At 40.9% G+C, this 20,632-nt stretch overlaps 1 long non-coding RNA gene across 2 annotated transcripts; it reads left to right on the forward strand.

Moving 5' to 3' along the window:
* Positions 1-9,310: 9,310 nt before the first annotated feature.
* On the forward strand, positions 9,311-15,488 carry LOC139778499 (uncharacterized). 2 transcript variants are annotated; one of them, XR_011719576.1, is made up of 3 exons: positions 9,311-9,698; positions 14,330-14,370; positions 15,436-15,488. It is a non-coding gene; the product is annotated as an uncharacterized lncRNA (long non-coding RNA). The 2 variants fall into 2 exon arrangements; XR_011719575.1 differs by having other exon boundaries at positions 14,330-14,430; positions 15,436-15,475.
* Positions 15,489-20,632: the final 5,144 nt, after the last annotated feature.

Genomic DNA, 20,632 nt, shown 5'->3' on the forward strand with positions numbered 1-20,632 from the left:
ATTTGTGAGCTCACGAGGCGGGATAGATGCTTAATCCACGCAAAATGTCCAACATTGTTGTCTCGTGGATCCTGCACGTACAACAGATTCACGTGTTTCTTACTCGTGCGGTCGGTAAGCCGTATTGGAAGAACGGTTGACGTCTTCTGTCCCTCGATGGTATAGACATTGACGGATATATTGTTGAGCCGTTCGAACTTTTTAATTTGACTCAATGTCATTGGGAACTCAATGTCTTGTACATTCAATACCGTTGAATAATGCGGGTATGATGATTCCCGTTCTGAATGTCTTTCGGCTGGATTCAAGGCGGCTACCACTGACCACGCAAAACACGCATTGTCCATAGACAGCACATTGATCACGGCATTCTTCGTTTTAATGTCTTGAGGCAATTTTAAGTGACACCCCGCGCGCAAAGGATTGTATCTGTTGACGTTCACCGTCAAATTGAGGATTCGCGTCAACGCCCACCCACTGTCGCGTTCCTGGAACTCCTCGAGTTTCGCTAATGTGGGCTCGATAACGTGCCGCTCGTACCACTCGCGCAAGTGCGATGTACTACAGAGTTCTTTGTTATTTGTATTAAAACTCTTATTGGCACGTTTATCACCCGCCACAAACTCCCCGTTGAACAAAGTGTTCACTTTGACACAGTTATGTTTTTTTATAATGTCTCGCACTCGCTTACACACTACGCTGCAGGCGTCTTCCAAAAACTGCCGCGGTTCTACATGGTCTGTATTAATTACCGCACCGGTCATTATACGAGTTCTGTCGCGCGCGTGTCGCCACTGTTACCGGCATTCGCATAATCACCACCGCTACGGATAAATTATTTTTCCAATCGCGTCTTCGCACCCTTGAGTCGCGCGATTCTAGCAACCAACTTTTGCCTCCGCCCGATTGAGAGCCGCGGACGTTTGGCACGACAGCCTTCTTCGAGCTGCTCGACGAATTCCGCGCATTGCAGCGCCCATGTGAAATATTCACTCAAGGTAGCGACTTGGTCGGACAGCTCCAACAGATCGCGTTCGATTTGCTCGAATTGATCCATGTTTTTTATCTATTCAGATTCAGGTTGTTCATCAGATTCAGATTGTTCATCAGATTCAGGTTGTTCATCACCACGAAGTCGACGCACATTCCATATTGTAGAATTGTCGATTACGTCACACTCTTCGAAGGGGCACTTGCACACGTATCGATGACACGCTGGAGAATATCGAAAGGCATATTGAACCTGATAGTGTTCCAACATATATTCATAAAGACTGAAGAAAGGGACATCACAGTGCCAATTATCAGAATCAATAAGTTCACGTTCAAGAGTTCTTTGAATCAATGCATTATTAGGACCGTATATCTTATTATCGACGGAACGGTAATAGCGTTGCAGACACAGATTGTACCTCGCCACCACTTCGACGCACTTCCCAGTGCCTGTGTGAATTTGAATGAGCAGATCGTCAAAGCGTCTTCTTATCCCATGAATAACTGTAGTCGCCCAATAGCGATATTCCTCATACTCCGACTTAAAGTCAGGTTTAATGTTAAGAAAACCACCACGAACTAGACGATCTCTATCTTCTTTTTCCTCGTTTCGCACCTGTATGTATATTTTCCGTCTTATATTAGACTTCCAGTCATAAGGACTCTCGGTATCGATAACAACTCCTTGTCTAACGATGCGTTTATCGGTTCCGCGTATCCCGAGTTCTCGATCGCGAACAAACTGCACCAATGATATTCGTTGCACATCCGTCGATTTTCCTCCTCGATCTTCTTCACGCAAAGCATTGGCTATATCATCTATTAAATGGTCACCATAGTAAAAACGGCCGCAATAGTATGAAAAGTCTTTGCTTTTATCAATTTCACTCTTATAGACCGGTAACCACGAGCGATTATTGTCAAGCGTCATTTCTTCTTGCTCACTGTTATGAAAAAAAATAGAAAAATGTTTACGTCGCGAAAGCTAATGTTTTTATTTTCGTTGACATTCGCCGCAATCCTTAATCATCGGAGCGGGACCGTCGATGTGCTTTTCCAGTGTTCGTCACAGCGACGATATGTCTGAACCTCCAAATCCGCCTTTATATGCTCCGGAAGTTTGTCCCACACGTAGTGAATGTGATCACCGCACATTTGCAACAGAACGGCTTTCGGCACGAATTGCAGCTGTTCGGCGCTAAAATCGCGAATGTCCGACGGTCTCGACAGCAGGACGAACATCTTTGCGATTGAGCGATAAAAGAATCTCTTTTACAGAGCACTTGCACATGATAATGTTCAACCATACAATAACGAAGAAACCGCGTTACTTTTCGATCAATGTATAGCTCTTAAATCTCACTACTGCGGCTCGACGCGCTTCATCCCTCGTTATATACCCTTTGCTATCTCTCTCGCTCCAACTGATTTTTTGAAAGATCTTTTCCTTTGTCTCGCGTACTGCGTCGTAAAAAAATAGCGCGAAATTGTTTAGTCTACGCGCGATAACACCCCCTTTTTCTAGAAAAATGTTGTTTACGACGAACATGTTCCGACAGGTTCGATGCGTTATCGGGTAGATCATCGTCCCGATGACGTCATTTCTTCTTTTGTCTTTTACGTACTGCGTAGATAGATTGTTTTTTTAAGTATAAATCATACTATAATTTCTTCGCGCGCATTTCTATTCGAGCCGTATATGCGACGTCCGCCAAAACTCCGGCTGCTTGAATTTTAAAATCAAATATCGCATATCATAACATAGAAGCGAGGCGTCGATGTTCCAGCGGACGTCTACGCTCGCAGGTGTAATGCGAGACGTATTGCTATCAGTTTTATACACCGCCATTATATTTTTTTCTCTGGCGACTTCTCCGTTCTGCAACCGTCATTGAATTCAGTCGCATCGAGTCAGCGCAAAGTGGTACACGTGTTTTTTTACGAGTTTTTTTTGTGTACGAACGCGTGTTCGGACGTGTTCTGTGATTTTGTGATGTCTCCGCGCGAACCTTTTATACCTAAAGACATAGAAGACAGTGAAATTTTGGGGGGACCTGATGCTCCCCAGTTTGAAGACGCTATAGAGACGTTTGAAGGCGCTCCTCCCGCGCCCCGGCTTCCGTTTTTCGGCACGATATCCGCGCCTGGCCGCGCGCGGGAAGACCTCTTCCGCCTGACGGGGGACCGATCTCTCCTCGTGGACGAGGCGCTGATTGCCTACGCGAACCGCGTAGCGAGTTTGTAGAGATTTGCCGCCCTGCTAAGGTAGGATTTCCAGCGGCGTGTAAATATATGATTTGCTATCTACAATGCTGATAGAAGCTAGATATATACGCGGCGCGACCGCGCACCCCCACGCGGACCCCACGCGGACCCGCGGCGCGACGCCGACCCCCCCCCGCGCGGACCCGCGGCGCGACGCGGACCCCCCGCGCGGACCCGCGGCGCGACGCGGACCCCCCGCGCGGACTCGCGGCGCGACCGCAAACGCGACCGCAAACGCGAACGCGAACTCGAACGCGGGTGAGTCATCCCGGTGAGTCATCCAGGTGAGTCATCCCGGTGAGTCATCCAGGTGAGTCATCCCGGTGAGTCATCCCGGTGAGTCATCCCGGTGAGTCATCCCGGTGGTATGTCAAGGTCACCCCCTCCCCCTCACCCCCTCGTAATCCAATACCCTTGTGTAACCCGATACCTCCCCCTCACCCCCTCGTAATCCGATACCGTTGTGTAACCCGATACCCCCCCTCCCCCTCACCCCCGCGAAATCCGATACCCTTGTGTAACCCTATACCCCGCCCCCTCCCCCTCCCTCCTCACCCCCCGCGTAACCCGATACCTCCCCTCCCTCACCCCCCTCATTGCCCCCGGGGTGGAATCGGCCTATACTAACTACTGCAATCTTATGTTGTTATAAATTACAAGAGCCTAATTTTTAAATTTTCTTACAAAAATACAAGTTTATACAAGTTAATTGACCAAAAATCATGTTACAGACAATCAACTTGCAACTTTTCTGTAAGAGTAAAATTTACACAAACGCTTCTCTTACGATAAATTTAAGAATCAAGCTCTAGAACCGTATTAGCATCTTAGGACATTACTTAGGACGATCTTAAAAACGGACTATGGACCAAAGAGGGAAATCAGAAGTTCTTTTACCCTTCAATTTTGACCTCCTACCTTTCATTATCCTAGATAAACAAAATAAAATGACCAATTTTTATCTTTAAAAATATCGTTTTTAGAGAAAAATGTTTCAAAAAAAGTTGCGGTATTTCAAAGGGGATATAAGTTGAAGTTTTAGGATATTTTATTACTATTTTTTAAGATATTCAAAGTAAAAATCTCAATATCTTTTAAGTGATACTCTATCATTAACTAAATATTAAAAAAGTTACAAAATTTTCTTTGAATATTTAAAAAAATATTAGACAAATAAAAAAATAATTCAGATAAAAGTTGTTCAAATTAATTAGTAGAAAAAGATAATACAATTAAAAAATTAAGGTTTCTGTTTAAAAAAATAAAATTGATCATGAATGATATTGGAAATCGTTACCCACAAATAAATTCCTATAACATCAACTTATGTTTTCTTAAAAATATTAAAACTTTTGTTTAAAACATGTTTCTCTAGAAACAATAATTTTGAGATAAAAATTTGTCACGTTTTATTTTATCTACCCTGTATAAAGGATGCTTTCTATTTAGTAATACAAGTAAATACAAATATTGTTCTATCTCTCTCGCTATTTTAACATTCAGTAAATAATAATGCCACTTAAGGTTCATGCATTTAGATCAAATGTAGTTAGCCCGGAAAATGTGATATGAAATGAAAGGTTAACGTTCCTAGAGTGTGTCTGTAAAATTTCGGATTTTTTAACCGATTGGTTCCGGAGATATATGTCCGTAAACTTTGCCAATTTAACGCGGTGGGGGTAGACCCTTTGCGAAAAACGAGGCTAAAGCGCTTATGCTGCAAAAATTGCAATACTTCAAAAATAGATGAACGAACCAAAAACTGACGAAACGATGCAATAAACATTTTGCAAGATACTGGACGAAAGCCCGAGTTCATTGACCGAACCATATAATAATAAAACGTAATTTTCGATTGACTAAATCGACAACATGGAACTGATGGCTGGACTCGAACGGCACTAGCGGCAGCTTGGCAACGTCGCACGTGTCAGCTGATGAGTATAGCGCACGGAGGAATAGATTCTATTCCTTTCGTTTCGTCTCGAAACGTCCCTTACGTCGAGGCTGCTCGCTCCAGCTCATATTTCACACTTGTATCGCTTGTACGTACAGGTTATGTAGATCGCGACGACGAAGACTGCTGACTCAGCTGACAGCAAAGTTGCCGTGCTGCTGTTGTACATATATTCACGCGGTTCACAACTCTAGTAAAAGATGTGACTTTCATCTCAATATTTTAATTACGTAGAGGTCGTATAACATTAAAGATGTCATAAATAATAAATCTAATTATATGCTGATTTTTACGGACAAAAATCATACTTATTCATCACTAATAAGAATAGTTGCCTATTTGACTTGCAAGTACTGCATGAACCACCTTAATGGAAAGCATTCAAAAACAGCGAGCATTTGTGTAACGTTCTAGAGTTAATCAAGAAGTTTAAGCAGGGAAACAATTTACAACCCATTTCCCTAAAAATAGCAATTATATCAAAACTTTTATAAGTTAAAGAGTACGAACGGCAACCTTCCGCGATGCTACGGGCTTCCGAAGGTTCATAAACCAAGCTTTCCCTTGCGTATCATAGTTTCTACGGTGGGTAGTCGGACATACAACATAGCCGGTTTTTTACATGTTGTCTTACATGACTCTTTGCCTAAACCTAGATCCTACATAAAAGATAGTTGGTCTTTCGTACAAATGATAGGGAATAAATCGATTAACGCTGATCAAGTGCTCGTTTCACTCGATGATGCAGCGCTTTTTACCAACATCCCGAAGAATTTAGTTTTAAAGGGCATTGAGGATAGATGGCACAGTATTTCGTTAAAAACTAATTTCACCTTACCGCAGTTTCTTTATGCCATCGACTTAATTTTAAGCTCTACGAGTTTCAGCTTTAATGGCCAGGTTTACGAACAGATATTCGGTAGCCCTATGGGCTCTCCACTCTCTGTAATCGCGGCGGATATCGTTATGGACGATTTGGAAACATATTGCTTAAATGTACTGGACTTTGAAATTACAATCTTTTGTAGATATGTGGACGACATTTTCGCGATAATACCAAGATTGCAACTTAATTATATGCTTGACGTTTTTAATAGCTATCACCCGCGGCTAAAATTCACGCACGAGATCGAAAAGAATGGTTCGCTCCCGTTTTTAGATAGGGGAGACCGGGGCTAAACCGCCAACGGGGTTGAACCGCCAAATCAAATATCTCGGAACCTGTATATTGTGCGAACTCGCTATTAACATTGTAAACGCTGCTTATGGTACCCATGTGACCAACGGAGTTTCGGCAGGTTACCTGCCGTGTTATGATTTTTACGAGAGCAAACGTGTTTTCGGAAGGTAAAAGTGAAATTTTCTGCGCGTGGAAATATTGTAATATCTGCAATAATATTTGCTCTCCAAATCTCGAGGTACGTGATTATAAAGAGTAATGCATGCTGAACACGAATCCAGTGTAGTTTTTTCATTATCGTTGATGTCTAATATTTCGTGGGCGATCAAACCTGAAACTTATGTTTGGGGCTTATCCGCCAGTAAGCACCCGGGGCTAGTCCGCCAGTCTTGTCACTGTGGCGCGCCAGGCGCACGACTTCAGCTCACGGCGATTTCAGGTTAGGTTGTGACCGGACGTTATTAATTGGCCGCCCGATTCCCGTCGTTAGATCCCTTTTCACGGTCGCCACTCGGTTTGACCTCAGACCACCGAGAAGGTAAGCCTCCTACTTCGTTGAAATTCTCAATCTTATTAATTCTCTTTTATTTTCAGGTTCCCGCCATCGATGGATCGTCGCCGCTGCAGCTTCCAGGATTCTAGCTTTCCCGCGTACCAGGATCGCCGAGGGACTTCGAGGATCACCGCCGATGGATCAGGTAAGTAAAGGTAAGTAAAATTTACGAATTCGAGAGTAATTTTGTAAACTGATTGAACAATTTATTCACTTTTATCCTTTCCCGCAGGAACTTCTTCACAGATCTTCGTTTTACATGAAATGGCCGACACGCATGTCGTCAGGCACTATCACCTTTCCGCCTCGCAATACACTAATGTGGTGGCTTTGCACCTCTCGTCAATTGTCGTAACGAGCATGTAACGCGTTTCCGCGGGCGTTGCCGGATGTTGCGGATCTCGGGGCGAACAATCTACGCGTCCGATTCACTCGCGGGACTTAGCGCGCGCGACGAACGTTAGCGCGAGATATTCTTGTCACCTCTTCGAAGGTCCCCGACAGACTGCCTCGAGCGCCGCAGCTCTCGTTGGCTCCCCACCATGGGTCGCGGCCCCCACTCCGCGGCCTTACTGCGTCGCGGTACCAGGCCGTGCCCGCTTTCTCTTTTCCCGATCACGTGATTCTCCCGTGCGGACGTTCTAGATTCTTCCGGTGGAAAATTCCACCGGATCCCCGCTCAGGACGCTCCCCCGCCCTGATGCCGATACACCAGGTTTCGCCCTTTGTCAATTCTCGTCCGCCGACGGCGCCGATCCGTGCGTACGACTTATAATACTTTATAATACATGTTCCCGGACGACCTCCTCGAGGAAGATGTCCGGGTGCGACGCATCCTTCCCGCCGTTGACGCCGACCTACCCTGACCAATATTTGGACGCTTGAGGTCTCGTTTGCGAGGTCTGTTCCTGTAGATGATGTACGTGCTGCGAACTCAGTGACCCGGGTCGCGGGCTTGACGTCGACCTGCCATGATCGTGTACCAGGTATCGCGCCCTGGTCATGGCACGTGATTTTTTTGCTACCGCGTCAGGTTTCGGACTTCGCAAACGCGGCCTCCGATCTTACTACCAACCCTCTCTGACCGACTCGCGCACTCCGTACATCGGTCATACGCGGTTAATTTCGATCGCAACCCGCCGGTTCGCGATATCGCGGACGCGCTTTCGGACCGCGCTCTCGGCTATCCCTGACTAACTATCGCGCCCCGCCTGTCCGTCATGGGCTGCTAATTTCACGCGCGCGGGCCTGGTTCGCGATTTTGCCGACGCGATCCCTGATTGCTATTCCGATCGCTCCTGACCGTTTCCCAAGCTTCGTCTTTCCGCCATGGGACGTTACCCCGACGCAGGTACCCCTTGTCCGCGATTTCGCGTGCGCTAGCTAATATCGCATTTTTGCTTCGCCCTGACCCGTCACCAAGTTTTGCCGGTTCGTCATAGGTCATTACTTTTACTCGCGCGGACGAGGTTCGCGGTTCCGCTAACGCGATTCTCGATCGTAGTTTCGCTCGTCCCTGCCGGTTTCCCGAGTCTCGCTTGTCATTCATGCATTGTTAGTTTAGTGCGCGCGCATTCGGTTCGCGATTTCGCCGCCACGGCCCTGAATTGCAGCTGCGCGCAACCCTGACCGTGTGTCCCACCTGCGAATGCGTTATCTATCATGTTACGGTATCCCTCGACTATCGTTATACAGGGTGTCCCATTTTAACTTGGACAGCAAAATATCTCAAAAACTAAGCTCCACATACAAAAATGTTTCAGACAAAAGTTGTATGGTTTCAAGGGGGACATAAGATGGTTTGACCTTGGATGGTCGTTTAAAGCTCACATAAACGACACCTTTAATTTCTTAAATGGAAACCCCTATTTTTCAATGCATATTCTTGTAGCTAATCTCGAGAGCTTTTCAAAACACTATAATAAAGTATTTTTTCGTTAAGAACTTTTGGAATTATGAGGCTTAAAAGTTCTAGTATTTTGACATAAATTACAAAATATCTTGTAAAACATTAAGTTTTCGGTAATGTTACCTTAATACTTTTATGCACAGAATAATGAGACGAATCAATTGGTATGAAAAAAAGACATAGTTGCTTTTAAGAAAAAGTATGCAGATGCGTGTTGCAAATTACATATTTTTTCTTAAAGGAACTGTGCCTTTTTTCATACCAATTGATTCGTCTCATTATTCTGTGCATAAAAGTATTAAGGGGATCTTGCAGTGACAGACGAACTTCCTCGATGTCGATAATGTCAACCTTTCTAATTTTGTTTTCCCTATATCTGTCTTTGTCTAACGAAATGACATCTGTCCATGTTTGATTGCTCGCCATCTCTTGCAAGATTCGACAACTACTGTTGCTGCTCTTCTTGTCATTCTGCATCCGTATTTGCAGTACTAAAATAAAATTCACATTTTTCTTTTATTGTACGCATTGAATCTTACTTCTACTTGCACGATATTATTCCTACATGTTTTCCTAAGGCTAGGAGACAAACATTATGTATGTATAAACTGCAGAATTTTTGTTTTAACCAAATATTGTCGTCAGGTGACAGCTGTATGTGCCCAAATAAGTAACATTTTTAATTTTTTGGTGTTTTTTATATAAAATCGCGTTTGCTAGCCTAGATTTTTGTGCGTACTTCAATTCTGTAAAAGATTTTTGCAATTCTATAAAGCCAATTAAAAGATTTATGTGAAAACGATAATGTCGGTAAATCATACGGCTGCAGGATCCCCTTAAGGTAACATTACCGAAAACTTAATGTTTTACAAGATATTTTGTATTTTATGTCAAAATACTAGAACTTTTAAGCCTCATAATTCCAAAAGTTCTTAATGAAAAAATACTTTATTATAGTGTTTTGAAAAGCTCTCGAGATTAGCTACAAGAATATGCATTGAAAAATAGGGGTTTCCATTTAAGAAATTAAAGGTGTCGTTTACGTGAGCTTTAAACGACCATCCAAGGTCAAACCAATGGTACCATCTTATGTCCCCCTTGAAACCATACAACTTTTGTCTGAAACATTTTTGTATGTGGAGCTTAGTTTTTGAGATATTTTGCTGTCCAAGTTAAAATGGGACACCCTGTATATATCGACCCGGGGTTGATACTCTCCTCTTTCGGTCGCCGCGTTCCTTGACCCGTCCGTATCCGTCCACGGCACGGGCACGGTTGCAAGGTTTCCCTCGAGCGTGATTCTGTCTTCCCTTGCACGTGCGTCAGTTTGTGTAGGAGGGAAATGGTACGCACGTATCGTCGCAAAACGGGTGTTTTGGCCGACCGAAAAGATGGCGGACCGTTGTTTTCAAAATCGCTCACGCTCACGGCACGTCGGCGAGGTACGGCGAGGCACGGCACGGCTCTGAGATCCCGCGATTTCCGCGCGAGAGTTGACATGCCGCGCGCGCGGTAGATCGTCCCGACTCCCGGCCGCGGTAAATCGTCGTTGTTGGTCGTTGTGTCAGTGACAGTCGCGCGTGCGACCGCATCGTCCAGCGTTCGCCGCATCGTCTTGGCGTCATTGTCGCCGCCGTTGTAGTGGTGGTGGTGTCGGTGGTGGTCATTGTCGCCGCCGTTGTAGTGGTGGTGGTGTCGGCGGTGGTGTCGGCGGTGGTGTCGGCGGTGGTGTCGGCGGTGGTGTCGGCGGTGGTGGCGGCGGTGGTGGCGGCGGTGGTGGCGGCGGTGGTGGCGGCGGTGGTGGCGGCGGTGGTGGCGGCGGTGGTGGCGGCGGTGGTGGCGGCGGTGGTGGCGGCGGTGGTGGCGGCGGTGGTGGCGGCGGTGGTGGCGGCGGTGGTGGTGGTGGTGGTGGTGATGGTCGTGGTGGTGGTGGTCGTGGTGGTCGTGGTGGTGGTCGTGGTGGTGGTCGTCGTCGTGGTCGTGGTGGTGGTCGTCGTCGTCGTCGTCGCGTCGAGGAATCGGCGCGAGGACGCCGTCGAGTCGGTAAAATGGTCGCGCTCCACCGCGAGCTTTTCTAACCCCCCTGTCGCTATTTATCGCTCCCCCGCGAGAAACGCGGCTTGGTTAGGTTGCTCGAGGGTCCGCGCTGATCCTATGGCACCGGAACGCCGTCACGCGTATTCCCCGTGGTTGCCCGCGTTGACAATGTGACGTGCCGTTGGGAGTTTACGATTTGGTTAACCTCTGTATTCACGTGCCTAAATTGTTTTATGGAATAGGTAAAACAATTATTTTTTAATAATGTTTTGCATAAAAATTTTAAATAAATTTTTATATTTTTGTCTTAAAAAACAATTATTAAAATTTATCCTATCATTTTTCCAAATTAGATGTACGTATATGTATTGAAAATGCAGTGTGGCGGATTAGCCCCGGGGGGGTGGCGGTTCAACCCCGGAATTTTTGAGATTTCAATTTTTCCACCGTTGTCGTTTTTGCTCTATACCGGTTAAACAAAGCAACATAGATAAAAATGTCCTATATAAATTTTGTAGCTAAAGGTTCACTCTTTACAGTGGTATACCACATTTAACTAAAATTATTTATTTTGTTGTTAAAAATCGGCACCGAAAAAAAACTGGCGGTTTAGCCCCGGTCTCCCCTACTATGGTCATTAGGGATGGAGACCGGCTAATTACTAATTCGTTTAGGAAACCGACTTTTTCAGGTCGGTATATTAATTACTTTTCCAGCCATCCATTCAACTATAAAATTAATGTAATAAGTAGCCTCCTTGACCGTGCAATCTTGTTGTCGGATGATCGCTTCCATAAATCTAACGTTGATATTGTTAAGAAAATTCTCTTAAATAACTCCTTTCCCATCGAGGTCATTAATAAACAGATTAATGTTAGATTAAAAAAGCTCCGGTACATGCGTAAAGATAACGTTAGCCAAAACAACGTGGCTTTCGATGCTCGTAATTGCGTGGTATTACCCTATACTAAAGGACTTAGTGACGACATTCGTCGTACATTAAATAAAGTAGGTCTGGACTCAGTTTACACGATACCTAAAAAACTTGACGTCATTATTAGGAGAGGTAAAGACAGACTCGATACAGATCACTCTACTGAAGTGGTGTATAGGATTAACTGTGATGATTGTAACGCATCGTATATAGGACAGACCAAACGTCATGTACAAACACGCATGAAGGAACATTTTAACGACATTAAAAAAGACGAGAGTAATCACTCTGTGGTCAGTAAGCACAGAGTTACATATAATCACGAATTTAACTGGTCCAATATTGACATACTACATAAAGAGAAGAACACCAGAAAGCGTGAAATAGCGGAGGCATTTTTCATAAAAAAACAGACGGATACAATAAATCTCCAAAAGGACTTTGACAATTTGAATCCCATATATGACAATGTTATTGTGATCGTTTAATTTGTTTTCTCGTTCGACTACTATTTATTAATATGTTAACAACCTTCTGATGTTCTTCAATTTATTTATTAATATACCGTCCGCCGTTTCGTTGTTAGTCGCTTTAACATGGTCGCCTCGACAACACGTGCGCTCCTTTGTATAACACATAAGGCTGTAAAGTGTGCATTTATACTGCATTAATCCAAGTCAATACTATGACCATTTCACATCTTACACTTATGATTTTTCCGGCAAAAATCTTCATGAGTTTATTGTGAAAGTGATGATTCTTATATAATAGTAGGTATTACACAGCTTTTATCGTTGTTCGGTTATTTTAAAATATGACTTTAATTATGTCCGTTAACCAAATTGCTTTGTAGATTGCTTGATAAGGATCCGAACCAAGGATTGAAACGTCGCGGTCGTAACGTTTTTGTTCAACTGTATATAGCCAATTGAGTCGAAATAAAACCTTGGTAAGACTTCCGAAGAGCCCCTACCTCCGAATTTGATGAAACTTGCAGCAATTGTTGACTATTAGAGGACACGTTTATACTATAAAGGATTTTGTACGGAAACAAATAGGAATGGAGAAATAAAAAAAATACGGTATTTATGCATAAAAGGGGCACACACACACTCGCGGGGGGGGGGGGGTACAAGGGGGGCCTTCGGCCCCCCCCTCCCGCACTCACCTCCGCCGGTAGGCAGCGTGGACCTCGCTTTACAATTTAAAGTACATGCTAAGGCTGCGATCCGATTCACGCTCACAGCGCTGAAAGCATCGCTCGTTACAACGCTGTGAGCGTAAATCGGACGGTAGCCTTAGCATGTACTTTCAGTTGTAAAGCGAGGTCGACGCTGCCTACTACGGAGGTGGGTGCCGGAGGGAGGGCCTTTCCTTGCACCCTCCCCCGCGCGCGCGCGTGTGTGTGTGTGTGTGTGTGTGTGTGTGTGTGTGTGTGTGTGTGTGTGTGTGTGTGTGTGTGTGTGTGTGTGTGTGTGTGTGTGTTCCGGCATGTCGGAAAAAATAGGTATAAAAATAGGAGGTAAATGTGCAGAATAGTGGCCTCCTCACCGATTTCGTTGAACTTAGGCTTAATCGGCGCGTTTTTGTACAAAACGACCGAATCTGGCAGAAAAAAGTGTCGCTCTGCCCCGCGAAGCGAGATATTAACAGTTAAAGTTTTTTTTTTTGGTGTTGATTCCCTCGGTTGAGGGAAAAAAAGTGCCTTTAGCTCCGCCCCGGAGCTATATAGCAACTTAACAGTTAAAGTTAACGACTATCAGGTTATGAGACCTGTCATACCGACAAGATGTAGCGACTACGAGCATGCCCCGCGACCACATGCGCATGCTCCGTGGCCGCACACGCATGCAAGAGGTCACGTGACAACTGTTTGGTTGGTAAGTCAGAAGTGTAACATAATTCGAAATGATATTCTTTCGACGTATAGATTAGTGACGCGCTTTAAAAGTATTTAATTGTTTAAAGCGCGTCACTAACCTATGTAAGTTAGTGACGCGCTTAAAAGTATTTAACTGTTTAAAGCGCGTCACTAACCTATATAGAAAATATCAAAATCCGAAAAATTGTCTATAAATTAGAATAAAAATTTTAAATTTTTGACGCCAATTTCTCCGTTCCTATTTGTTTCCGTACAAAATCCTTTATGGTATAAACGTGTCCTCTAATAGTCAACAATTGCTGCAAGTTTCATCAAATTCGGAGGTAGGGGCTATTTGGAAGTTGAGCCAAAACCTCTTATTATTGTTAATCTATATTGGCGGAACATCTTATCATTTTTGATATCAAAACCCATTTTTGAAAATCTACTATAAAAACTGTAATAGGGTGAACCAGCCAGTGAATGAACGGGGTCCAGTGAATGAACAAAATCACTAATATTTTAAATATGAAAAAAATTATGGATCGAAGATAAATGATTTTGTGATGAAAATTAAGAGAAAAATTCACAGGTGGCGTTGAGATCAATGTCACGGTTATAAACAAAGTGTCGACTTAAGGAGAAATATTTTCATGCTTATGACGTGCAAGCTAATAAGAGGTTAGTTTTGGAGAGGTTGCGATTTTACGTTTGAATAAGCGTTATAATTGATTTTCGAAGGTAAATATTGCATCATATAAGTAAAGAAAGAGTCAATATTTTATTTTGTCAAACATTTTTCTGTAAATTCGTAAAAATACGCTAAATATAATGATGTCTATTCACTGGTGTGATTTTCTAACCTTTTCCCAGTGAATGAACATGTGGGCTCTATTTTGGTAATTAGGTAGTATCTAGATAGTAATAGATAAATTGACTTGACATTTTTAAGAAGAGAAGGCAGAAATGAAAAAAAAAAGCGAAAATTGAAAGAGAGCAGACTTCAAAACCAAAGACACGACAACGTGCAATTAAAAAAACGTTTCTAGCTACGTAAGTGGAGATAATGTATAAGAAATAATGTATAATAAATATAATATAATAGATGTGTGTATAAGTATCTCTTTCATATCGTTTTTCTTTGCCTAAAAATCTATTTTTTTTTGCATAATTCAATAACCACAGAAGATCCTGCTATAAATGTTGATCAAATTATTCCAGAAAATAAAAAAAGAGCAACTAGAAAGTCTACGTCAAAGAAAAAGGAATTAGATAATTCTGAGACTAAAAAGAAGTAAAGTTACTTCAATCCCCGATTCGAGATACCTAAAACTATTCTCAAGAGTAAAGAAACCAAAAAAGCTTTATGTTGGGTTAGATTAGATTAGCTTTATAATACATAGATTTATATGCTTTATAGTATTATTCCAGTGCAAAAATAACATTCTGTGATTGTTAAAATATAATATTTAACTTTAATTATTAAGACATCTATATACATTAGTAGGTATATATCTACATGGAATACATGTTCATTCACTGGTAAGCAGCCGTTCATTTACTGGCAATTCTGTTCATTCACTGGTATATCGGTCCTTTTGTCACTTTTCCATTTATTTTCTAAATGTTTTATTCTGAAAGCACCTTTAATATTTTTTTTAATAATCAGTATGATATATTGAATCAACTACATCGATGCTGAAAGTGATACGGATAATAATTTTATTTCACGTCTCTAATGAATAGGAGACGCCGCTTATTTGTTCATTCACTGGCTGGTTCACCCTATAATAAAACAATTAATCAATTATTTTAATAGACTTACTTTCTTCTAATAATTCCTGCTGTTTTCTTGCATCAATATCTACCTGATCCTCGATTATCCTACTACACCCAGTTTTTCTTAAATAATAATAGCTTTACTAATGACAGAATTAACTCACTTATTTATTATCAATACAACAATTATTTTATCGTCAAGATCTCTTCCGCTGGCACAAAAATAAAATAATCCATATTTGATTTGACTCTGAGATGTGAAATATATCTAGAAAATTAAAAAATATACATTAATCAAACAAACAAATTAAAAATAAATTAATCCAACACATTATCTTCTATCAATAACAACATTTAATAATATAATAAACTTTAAATTATTATTAAGTACCACTAATTTCATTCGTCACCACAAAAGAGTTTTAGTAAACTAATGCGATAACGCATTCAACGCAATACGCAATATCCAATGTGTTAAATGAGTGCACCTACAGCAATGAACTACATGCTTTGAAAAAGCAAATTCTTCCTTTTCTCTTTGTTAAAATATATTCGATTGTAACTTTTATTATCTCGTAAATAAATAATTGAAAATACAACTTTCTGTTGTGAGTGTTAAATTTTTAGGACTTGCAAATGCGCCAGTAACTTTAAAAATACTTGATATTAAATACTGTAAAATAATAACATTAATAATATTAATAATAATAATAATAATAATGATGACGATGACGATGACGATGACGATGACGATGACGATAATAATAATAATAATGAGTACATTTGGAGAGGTAAAAACCACAGTAGTGTAAGTTTAATTTTTAAAAATATTTTCTCCTTTGCATAAATGCAATCTATCTATATATATAAAGGAAGATGTCCTGACTGACTCACTGACTGACTCATCAACGCCCAGCCCAAACCCCTGAACCGAATTTTTACCAAAAGTATATGAAATAGGGGTAGAATTTTCCGGGGAGTGCCGCCTATGTGTATGGTTTTTTGTTACCGAATTTCTGGAAACCGGTTTTTCTAATTTTTCTAATTTTTCAGGAAATAATTCACCGAATCTCAAAGAATTACAGATCAAATTTTTACCAAAAGTATGTGAAATAGGGGTAGAATTTTCCGGGGAGTGCCACTATGTGTATAGTTTTTTGTTACTGATTTTTTGGAAACCGGTTTTTTTAATTTTTCGGGAAATAATTAATCGAATTTTAAAGAATCGCATATAAAACAGAAGTAGAATTTCCCGGGGAGTGTTATAAACTGTATAGTTTTTCGTTACCGATCTTTTTGGGAACCGGTATCTTTTTGGAAATCGGTTACAAAATTTTTTCCTATCCTATCCTATCCTATTTTTTTAGGAAATAATTGAGTGAATCTCAAAGAATTGTATACGACGTAATTGAATTTCAGTCGATAAAAAAGTAATATTTTTCAATTTATAGCATTTTAGAGAGGAAGAGAGAGAGAGAGAGAGAGAGAGAGGGAGAGGGAGAGGGAGAGGGAGAGGGAGAGGGAGAGGGAGAGAGGGAGAGAGGGAGAGAGGGAGAGAGGGAGAGAGGGAGAGAGGGAGAGAGGGGAGAGAGGGGAGAGGGGGAGAGGGGGAGAGGGGGAGAGGGGGAGAGGGGGAGAGGGGGAGAGGGGAGAGGGGGAGAGGGGGAGAGGGGGAGAGGGGAGAGGGGGAGAGGGGGAGAGGGGGAGAGGGGGAGAGGGGGAGAGGGGGAGAGGGGGAGAGGGAGAGAGGGAGAGAGGGAGAGAGGGAGAGAGGGAGAGAGGGAGAGAGAGAGAGAGACTATTTGCGTGTCTTATTACATATGTTCTCCGGGGCGAAGCCCGGGTAACCAGCTAGTACAATATATAAATTGCATCTATGCACATCTAAAAATATTTTTAAAAATTTGACTTACACCACTGTAATTTTTACCCCTTTATTTAATAATAAACTTTAAAATTATTATCATAACTAACCCAACCCCTCAGTACGATGCAAGGTCAGGGCTTTCGCACACTTCTTCTTCTTCTTCGTCTTATTTATGGCTCACACATTTCCTTCTCGGATAGCATCGGCCATTATTCAATTCAACTGAGGACTTCAATTTGCGTAATGTGATAGGAACTGATGTGATTTAATTACTCTTCGAACTCGGGGATGTGTATATGTATGTGCGAATGCGTAATTGTATGTATGTCTCCGCGGTGTCTTTGAACTCGAGTTGATGTCGTAGGTTCGTTGGGCCCAAGGAACTGCGCGGATTACTTCCCCCTGCGGCCGGACTTTCGCACACAAATTACCATAATCCATAATCACAAATGTAAAACGTAAGCACCTTCACACACAAATCGACATAGACTGCAAAGGGAATATAAGTTGAAGTTTTAGGATATTTTATTACTATTTTTTAAGATATTCAAAGTAAAAATCTCAATATCTTTTAAGTGATCTCTATCATAAACTAAATATTAAAAAAGTTACCAAGTTTTCCTTGAATATTTAAAAAAATATTAGACAAATAAAAAAAGTGTGCAAGTAGAAACTTGCACATTGCTTCCTCATAGTTTTTAAGTGTGCAAATAGAAACCTGCACATTGCTTCCTTATAGTTTTTAAGTGTGCAAGTAGAAACCTGCACATTGCTTCCTTATAGTTTTTAATCCTTTAGGGCCCACACATTGATCCCGTTGGAGTAAAATGTTATAATTTATAAGATAGTCTTAAAAGACGTTCCTGATAAAAGTTTTTTAGTTTTTTTTAGTTTTTTTAGTTTTTTTAGTTTTTTTTAGTGAATGTACATAATTATGTACACAGGCCCCTAAAGGGTTAAGTGTGCAAGTAGAAACCTTCGCTCACAAAGCTTTCTCTATAAGGAAGCTTTTATTTTATTCGATGTATAATTATTAGTATTTATTTGTTTTGGCTTCCTCATAGAGGAAGCTTTGTGAGCGAAGGTTTCTACTTGCACACTTAACCCTTTAGGGGTCTGTGTACATAATTATGTACATTCACTAAAAAAACTAAAAAAAACTAAAAAACAACTAAAAAAACTAAAAAAAACTAAAAAAAACTAAAAAAAACTTTCATCAGGGACGTCTTTTAAGACTATCTTATCAATTATAACATTTAACTCCAACGGGATCGATGTGTAGGCCCTAAAAGATTAAAAACTATAAGGAAGCAATGTGCAGGTTTCTACTTGCACACTTAAAAACTATGAGGAAGCAATGTGCAAGTTTTTACTTGCACACTTTTTTTATTGTGATAAGCTTTATTGCGAGTAATAGCTATTATACTAATATCTGTTATACTATTACAAAAATTAATTAAATAATTAATGTTTTTACTAAAATGATTCCTACTATCCAATCCAATGGCGCAATAGTCTGAATCGGACTTAGGCCTCCCCCAAAGTCATGTGCTTGTGGTGCACACGTAGGTTGTACATAAGCACATGGGACCTACAGTTTAACGCTGGATCCGAACAGCAAGGTAGAGGGGGTTTCTAGGCAAGGGATACTCCTGACGGGCTGCCACTCCGTCGAGGAGGAGAGCCAAGCGATACAATTTTATTTATTTTGGTTCTACCAGGACTGGATTCGAACCTGAGATCTTTGGTTTAGCAGACCAGTGCGCTGTCTGCTACGCTACGCTTGCTCTCATGATTTCTATTAATTGTGGATATTTCTTATTTCTATTTTTATTTGCACACTTAAAAGCTATGAGGAAGCAATGTGCAATTTTCTACTTGCACACTTTTTTATTATCCTAAAACATCATTTTTTGAAGTCTCATTTATTGAGACTTGAGATGTTCTAACTGTTCCCCTTAGAAAGAGATAGTGAGAATAGTGAGTAAACTAAGGTTTAAAGTTAATCGACGTTTGTAAAATCACGACAATAGATTTCCTTATCACCCATGAGGTACTATTGTTGGTGCGTTTTTTTTAAAGTGGTTTTCCCTGTAGGCCTAGTCCACTAAAAAATAATATTAGGATATAATCGAATTTTTATGATTATAACTATAATATCGAATTTATTCGTCAGAGAAGAAAATAAAAATATATATATATTATTATACATATACTCCTAGAGACAGAGTAGAAAATATAGAATATTTTCTCTATACTTTCATTATATTTTTTACTGTATTATGTATTTATAAAAATTCAATCATTTTCTAATATTATTTTTTACACACTCCTCTTTGTGATAAATATGATGCCTTGTTCACACACGATGTTTTGTGCAGACATTATATTGTTTACACATTCGTCTTTGTGACAAATATGATGCCTTGTTCAGACACGATGCCTTGTTCAGACACGATGCCTTGTTCAGACACGATGTCTTGTTCAGATACGATGCCTTGTTCAGACACGATGCCTTGTTCAGACACGATGCCTTGTTCAGACACGATGTCTTGTTCAGACACGATGTCTTGTTCAGACACGATGCCTTGTTCAAACACGATGTTGCAGACATAATTTTTTACAAATCAACATAAAAAAGATGTGAAAATACAATGAGTGTGTGTGTGTATCATTCTGTATGTATTATATCCTTTAAATTTAAGTTATTATTCTTCCGAAAAAGGCAGTAATTTTTTTTCTTTAATAATCTTTAGACAATGCCTACGCATCTTTATCATATCTGTTGAATATTTTTTAATAGATGAATTTTCTCCCCTTGCTATTGATATAGCAAATGCTGCTGCAAATATACCACACGATGCTAGGTCCGGCTGCTTTGTAATTTTTTCAAATATTACATTATTTTGGGTTAAATTAGGATATCGCTTTTTTATGTATTTTTATTCAACTAATGTTAGATTGTCATAAGAGTGCGTCTCAAAATACAAACTGTCATATATATGAAGTTTTACACCGTCATAATAAATACAATGCCAGTGGTTGCCAGCTTGACAACCTCCAACAATCTGAACATCCGGGGTAAAGATTGGATTAACCCAATGTAAACCAGTAATAAATAATACATCAACACGATTAAATTGAGTGTTATTTTCTATTATTTTCATAATTTCATTTAAAGGTCTATTATCTAGCCACGAATTTCTTTCTAGCACGTTTTCTTCTAAAGTTTGTGGGGGTGGATTAATCTCTACTGTATCTGCTATTTTTACACTTTCTTTGTTATTTTTCCTAAAT

The sequence above is a fragment of the Temnothorax nylanderi genome, unplaced genomic scaffold (genome assembly GCF_030848795.1).
Source record: "Temnothorax nylanderi isolate EJ_2023f unplaced genomic scaffold, tnyl_v1.0 TNYL_tig0185_pilon, whole genome shotgun sequence".
Lineage (NCBI taxonomy): Eukaryota > Metazoa > Arthropoda > Insecta > Hymenoptera > Formicidae > Temnothorax > Temnothorax nylanderi.